The following is a 7,926-nucleotide window of genomic DNA, read 5'->3' as shown; positions in this document are numbered from 1 at the left end:
TAGTCAGGATCGATGCAAAGATGAACGGAGCAAAGTACAGAGAGATCCTTGAAGAAAATCTGCTCCAGGGCGCTCAAGACCTCAGACTAGGGCGAAGGTTCACCTTCCAACAGGACAACGGCTCTAAGCACACAGCCAAGGCAACGCAGGAGTGGCTTTGGGACAAGTGTCTGAATGTCCTTGAGTGGCCCAGCCAGATTCCTGACTTGAACTTGATCAAACATCTCAAATCAAATCAAACTTTATTTGTCACATGCGCCGAATACAACAAGTGTAGACCTTACAATCCCTGAACCAACAGTGCAGCTCAAGAAGAGTTAAGAAAATATTTACCAAATAAACTAAAGTAAAAAATAATAAAAACGAACACAATAAAATAACAATAATGAGGCTAAATACAGGGGTATCGGTACCGAGTCAGTGTGCGGGGGTACAGGTTAGCTGAGGTAATTTGTACATGTAGGCAGGGGTGAAGTGACTATGCATAGATAATAGACGTCAAATAGCAGCAGTGTACAAACAAAACAAATGGAGGGGGGGGTCAATGTAAATAGTTCGGATGGCCATTTGATTAATTGCTCAGCAGTCTTATGGCTTAGGGGTAGAAGCTGTTAAGGAGCCTTTTGGTCCTAGACCTGGCACACCGGTACCACCTGCCGTGCAGTAGCAGAGAAAACAGTCTATGACTTGGGAGACTGGAGTCTGACAATTTTCTGTGCTTTCCTCTGACACAGCCTGACACAGCCTATTATATAGGTCCTGGATGGCCCCAGTGATGTACTGTGCCGTACGCACTAGACTCTGTAGTGCCTTATGGTCAGATGCTGAGCAATTGCCATACCAGACGGTGATGCAACCGGTCAGGATGCTCTCAATGGTGCAGCTGTTCAACTTTTTAAGGATCTGGGAATCCATGCCAAATCTTTTCAGTCTCCTGTGGGGGAAAATGTTTTGTTGTGACCTCTTCACGACCGTCTTGGTGTGTTTGGAACATTTAGTTGGTTGGTGATGTGGACACCATGAACTTGAAGCTCTTGACCCGCTCCATTAAGCCTGTTCATTACCTTTTCCTGTAGTCCGTTTCAGCTCCTTAGTCTTGCTCACATCGAGGTGAGGTTGTTATCCTGAGCACCACACTGCCAGTTCTCCTGACCTCCTCCCTATAGTCTCATTTGTTGTTGGTGATCAGGCCTACCACTGTTGTGTGAGTCAGCAAACTTAATGATGGCGTTGGGTCGTGTTTAGCAACGCTGTCGTGGGTGAACAGGGAAATTTGGAGGGGGACTAGAGGCACACACCCAGATGAGCCCCAGTGTTGAGGATCAGCATGGCAGACGTGTTGTTCCCTACCTTACCCTGGGCGGACCGTCAGGAAGTTGTCGATGGAAATTTCCTCTGTTGCAAATCTGTGGGAGCAAACCACACACGTCAGAGTTAGTTATAAGGAAGTCCATATCTTTAATTATAGCAGGGCTCTATCACAATCCTGTGACTCTCCAGACTAAATTCAGTATCTCTCAGTAGATTCTCCATTGTACCATTACAACTGAGTTCTTCAGCAACAAAGACACACATAGTCAGACAGCATAGACATAATTCATCGTTCAGCTTTGTCTCCTTTCCAAACCCCAAACCCAGAACCATAAACCAAATCCTCCATCAACAGGCATATATCAGAATTGTTAATTTGGGTAAGCCAACTCAAAGAGCCTGACCTCTGGACAAACTCACGGAGAGGAGAATGAGGCTATAGGTTAAGATAGAAACAACATTAGAGGGAGCATAGAATGATTCCAGACACTGCAACCCTCCTTTCCCCATAATGGGAAAGGTAGGGAGTAAAGATATGTTTACACATGATGACACTTTGACCTCTCCCCTTTCTGTGGCCTATGCAACTTAGTTTTGTAGTAGTAACTTACACACATTTGATGAATATTAAACATCTTACAAATGTTACCAACAAATTCTGATCCTTCCACGACAAAGTCAGGATCCAGTTTCAGAGGGAGGTGTTTACTCCCAGGGTCCTAAGCTTAGTGATGAGCTTTGTGGGCACTATGGTGTTGAACACTGAGCTGTAGTCAGTGAATAGCATTCTCACATAGGTATTCCCTTTGTCCAGGTGGGAAAGGGCAGTGTGGAGTGCGATTGAGATTGCATCATCTGTGGATCTGTTGGGGCGGTATGCGAATGGACGATGGGTCCAGGGTATCGGGAGGATGCTGTTGATATGAGCCATGACCAGTGTTTCCGTCACTCCCAGTGAGTGCTACTGGAGCAATAATCATTTAGGCAGGTTACCTTAGCTACCTTGGGCACAGGGACTATCGTGGTCTGCAGAGAAACATGTACAGTTGAAGTCGGAAGTCTACATACACCTTAAACAAATACGTTTAAACTCTGTTTTCACAATTCCTGACATGTAATCTAAGTAAAAAGTCTGTTTTAGGTCAGTTAGGATCACCACTTTATTTTAAGAATGTGAAATGTCAGAATAATAGTAGAGAAAATGTTTTATTTCAGCTTTTATTTCTTTCATCACATTCCCAGTGGGTCAGAAGTTTACATAGACTAAATTAGTATTTGGTAGCATTGCCTTTAAATTGTTTAACTTGGGTCAAATGTTTAGGGTAGCCTTCCACAAGCTTCCCACTATAAGTTGGGTGAATTTTGGCCTATTTCTCCTGACAGAGCTGGTGTAACTGAGTCAGGTTTGTAGGCCTTCCTGCCTCACACACGCTTTTCAGTTCTGCCCACAAATTTCTTATAGGATTGAGGTCAGGGCTTTGTGATAGCCACTCAATACCTTGACTTTTTTTGTCCTTAAGCCATTTTGCCACATGCTTTGAAGTATGTTTGGGGTCATTGTCCATTTGGAAGACCCATTTGTGACAAAGCTTTAACTTCCTGACTAATGTCTTGAGATGTTGCTTCAATACACCCTCCATAATTTTTCTCCCTCATGATGCCATCTATTTTGTGAAGTGCACCAGTCCCTCCTGCAGCAAAGCACCCCCACATCATGATGCTGCCACCCCCCCGTGCTTCTGGTTGGGATGGTGTTCTTCGGCTTGCAAGCCTCCCCTTTATTCTCCAAACATAACAATGGTCATTATGGCCAAACAGTTCTACTTTGTTTTATCAGAACAGAGGACATTTCTCCTAAAAAGTACAATCTTTGACCCCATATGCAGTTACAAACTGTAGTCTGGCTTTTTATGGCAGTTTGGAGCAGTGGCTTCTTCCTTGCTGGTGACCTTTCAGGTTATGTCAATATAGGATTTGTTTTACTGTGGATATAGATATTTTGTACCTGTTTCCTCCAGCATCTTCACCAGGTCCTTTGCTATTGTTCTGAGATTGGTATGCACTTTTCGCACCAAAGTGCGTTCATCTCTAGGAGACAGAACGCGTCTCCTTCCTGAGCGGTATGACGGCGCGTGGTCCCATGGTGTTTATACTTGCGTACTATTGTTTGTACAGATGAACATGTACCTTCAGGCGTTTGGAAATTCCTCCCAAGAATGAACCGGACTTGTGGAGGTCTGAAATTTTCTTTCTGAGGTTGGCTAATTTCTTTTGATTTCCCCATGATGTCAAGCAAAGGCACGGAGTTTGAAGGTAGGCCTTGAAATACATCCACAGGTACACTTCATTGACTCAAATTACGTTGATTAGCCTATCAGAAGCTTCTAAAAGCCATGACATCATTTTCTGGAATTTTCCAAGTTGTTTTAACCTTTCTGGCACAGGCGTTCCGTAGCGACCCACCTCAACAACATCCGGTGAAATTGCAAAGCGCCAAATTCAAAATACAGAAATTGTCATAATAAACATTCATAAAAAAATACAAGTGTTATACATCGGCTTAAATATGAACTTCTTTTAATCCAAACGCTTTGTCACATTTCAAAAGGCTTTACAGCGAAAAGAAAACCATGTGATTATGTGAGGACAGCGCCCCGCTTACAAAAGCATACAAACATTTTACAAACCAAGTAAAAGTCATCGGAGTTCTGTTTGTACGGAAGTTATTTTCGGTCATAAGAGACGGTAGCAGCAACATTATGTTCAAAATAAGTTTAAAAACATGTTTTTTATTAACAACGCAAAAAAAAGAACAAAATAACACAGTTAGTGTCATGTTTTGTCATATATTGTCATGTCTTGTCCCTGTGCTTTCTCTTCTATTGGTTTCCCCCTGCTGGTCTTATTAGGTTTCTTTCCCCTCTCTCTATCCCTCTCTCTCCATCGTTCCGTTCCTGCTCCCAGCTGTTCCTCATTCTCCTAACGACCTCGTTTACTCTTTCACACCTGTCCCCTATTTTGCCCTCTGATTAAGTCTCTATTTCTCTCTCTTTCTCTGCTTCTTCTTGTCCTTGTCGGATCCTTGTTTGCTGTTCGCTGTGTACTTGTTCCGTCCTGTCGTGTTTTTGCCTTCATCAGATGCTGCGTGTGAGCAGGTGTCTCTGTCAGCTTCTGACCTGCGCCTACTCCGAAGGGACCTGCAGTCTATGGCCGCTAATCCCTGTTATTCCCCTCTACAAACTAGAGGATTTCTGTTATCCCCGTTTGGACATTTCCTGTTAAGGATTCAGGATTTGTTATTTTCTGTTTGGACTTGAATAAACTCTGTTTCTGTTAAGTCGCTTTTTGGGTCCTCACTCACCTGCATAACAGAAGGATCCGACCAAGAATGGACCCAGCGACTACGGATTCTCTCTACTCTGCTGTCGAGTTCCAGGAGCGATGCTAGGCAGACACGAACAGAATTGTCTGCTGCTCGACATGCCGTTGAGACCCTGGCCGCCCAAGTCTCCGGCCTCTCGGAGGAGATTCACAATCTCCGCCTCGATCCACCGGTTACCTCCTGGGCTTCCGGGCCTCCGGAGCCCAGAATTAATAACCCACAGTGCTACTCTGGAGCCCACTGAATGTCGCTCGTTCCTTACCCATTGTGATATAGTGTTCTCTCTCCAGCCCACACGTACTCCAGGGGTATTGCTCGTATCGCCTACGTCATATCTCTCCTTACTGGACGGGCTCGGGGAGTGGGGCACGGCTATCTGGGAGGCAAGGGCTGAGTGTACTAACCAGTATCAGAACTTTAAGGAGGAGATGATACGGGTTTTTGATCGTTCTGTTTTTGGAAAGAAGCTTCTGGTCCCTGTCTTCCCTATGTCAAGGTAATCGATCCATAACGGATTACTCTATAGAGTTTCGCACTCTTGCTGCCTCCAGTAACTGGAACGAGCCGGCGTTGCTCGCTCATTTTCTGGAGGGACTCCACGCTAAGGTTAAGGATGAGATTCTCTCCCGGGAGGTTCCATCCAGCGTGGATTCTTTGATTGAACTCGCTATTTGCATAGAACGACGGGTAGATCTTCGTCACCGAGCTCATGGAAGAGAGCTCGCGTTAACTGTGTTCCCCCTCTCCCCCGACACTACCATCTTTCCCCACTGGCTCAGGTGTTGAGCCCATGCAGCTGGGGGGTATTCGCATCTCGACTAAGGAGAGGGAACGGAGAATCACCAACCGCCTCTGTCTCTATTGCGGTTCCGCTGGTCATTTTGTCATTTCATGTCCAGTTAAAGGCCAGAGCTAATCAGTAAGCGGAGGGCTACTGGTAAGCGTTACTACTCTGTCCTCTCCGTCAAGTTCCTGTACTACCTTGTCGGTCCATCTACGCTGGACCGGTTCGGCAGCTTCCTGCAGTGCATTAATAGACTCTGGGGCGGAGGGCTGTTTTATGGACGAAGCCTGGGCTCGGGAACATGACATTCCTCTCAGACAGTTAGGGGAGCCCACGGCCATGTTCGCCTTGGATGGTAGTCCTCTCCCCAGTATATTATGTGAAACCCTACCTTTAACCCTCACAGTATCTGGTAACCATAGTGAGACCATTTCTTTTTTTGATTTTTCGTTCACCTTTTACACCTGTTGTTTTGGGTCATCCCTGGCTAGATTGTCATAATCCTTCTATTGTTTGGTCTAGTAATTCTATCCTTTCCTGGAACGTTTCTTGTCATGTGAAATGTTTAATGTCTGCTATTCCTCCTGTTTCTTCTGCCCCCTCTTCACAGGAGGAGCCTGGTGATTTGACAGGAGTGCCGGAGGAATATCATGATCTGCGCACGGTCTTCAGTCGGTCCAGAGCCACCTCCCTTCCTCCTCACCGGTCGTATGATTGTTGTATTGATCTCCTTCCGGGACTACTCCTCCACGGGGTAGACTAGACTCTCTCTGTCGGCTACCGAACGTAAGGCTCTCGAAGATTATTTGTCTGTAGCTCTCGACACCGGTACCGTGGTTCCCTCCTCCTCTCCCGCCGAAGCGGGGTTCTTTTTGTTAAGGAAGAGGACGGGACCCTGCGCCCCTGCGTGGATTATCGAGGCTGAATGACATAACGGTTAAGAATCGTTATCCGCTTCCCTTATGTCTTCAGTTTTCCCGAGATTCTGCAGGGAGCCAGGTTCTTTACTAAGTTGGATCTTCGTAACGCTTACCATCTCGTGCGCATCAGGGTGGGGGATGAGTGGAAAACGGCGTTTAACACTCCGTTAGGGCATTTTGAATACCGGGTTCCGCCGTTCGGTCTCGCCAATGCTCCAGCTGTTTTCAGGCATTAGTTAATGATGTACTGAGTGACATGCTGAACATCTTTGTTTTTGTTTACCTTGGCGAGATCCTGATTTTTTCCGTCACTCCAGAATCATGTTCAGCACGTTCGACGTGTTCTCCAGCGCCTTTTAGAGAATTGTCTTTATGTGAAGGATGAGAAGTGCTCTTTTCATGTCTCCTCCGTCACTTTTCTTGGTTCTGTTATTTCCGCTGCAGGCATTCAGATGGATCCCGCTAGGGTCCATGCTGTCAGCGATTGGTCTGCCGTTCTAAGTCACGTGTCGAACTGCAGCGTTTTCTCAGTTTCGCGAATTTCTATCGGCGTTTTTTGTAATCTTCGGTCAGTGGCAGCTCCTCTCACAGCCCTTACTTCTGTCAAGACGTGCTTTAAGTGGTCCGTTTCCCGCCCAGGGTGCTTTTGATCTCTTCAAGAAGTGTTTAACATCCGCTCCTATCCTTGTTACACCTGACGTCACTAAACAGTTCATTGTCGAGGTAGACGCGTCAGAGGTGGGCGTGGGAGCCATTCTGTCCAGCGCTCCCATACTGACGATAAGGTCCACCCTTGCGCGTATTTTCTCATCGCCTGTCGCCGTCGGAACGTAACTATGATGTGGCTAACCGCGAACTGCTCGCCATCCGCTTAGCCCTAGGCGAATGGCGACAGTGGTTGGAGGGGGCGACCGTTCTTTTTGTCGTTTGGACTGACCATAAGAACCTTGAGTACATCCGTTCTGCCAAACGACTTAATGCGCGTCAGGCTCGTTGGGCACTGTATTTCGCTCATTTCGAGTTCGTTATTTCTTATCGTCCGGGCACTAAGAACACCAAGCCTGATGCTTTATCCCGTCTCTTCAGTTCTTCTGTAGCCTCTACCGACCCGAGGGAATTCTCCCTGAGGCGTGTTGTCGGGTTGAATGTCTGGGGAATTGAGAGACAGGTAAAGCACTCACTCACTCACACTCCGTCACCGCGCGCTTGTCCTAGGAACCTTCTTTTCGTTCCCGTTTCTACTCGTCTGGCCGTTCTTCAGTGGGCTCACTCTGCCCAGTTAGCTGGCCACCCCGGCGTTCGGGGTACGCTTGCTTCTATTCGCCAGCATTTTTGGTGGCCTACTCAGGAGCGTGACACACGCCGTTTCGTGGCTGCTTGTTCGGACTGCGCGCAGACTAAGTCCGGTAACTCTCTTCCTGCTTCTGCTCCTGCCCTTGCTGTGTCTCAGTCTGTCCCCAGCCACCGCCTCTCTCCTGTTCCTGGTCTTAGTCTTGCTGTGTCTCAGTTTGTCCATAGTTGTTACTCTC

Source organism: Oncorhynchus gorbuscha, linkage group LG11 (assembly GCF_021184085.1).
Source record: "Oncorhynchus gorbuscha isolate QuinsamMale2020 ecotype Even-year linkage group LG11, OgorEven_v1.0, whole genome shotgun sequence".
NCBI classification, from domain to species: domain Eukaryota; kingdom Metazoa; phylum Chordata; class Actinopteri; order Salmoniformes; family Salmonidae; genus Oncorhynchus; species Oncorhynchus gorbuscha.
The sequence above is the reverse complement of the archived record's forward strand: the minus strand, read 5'-3'. Positions refer to the sequence as shown.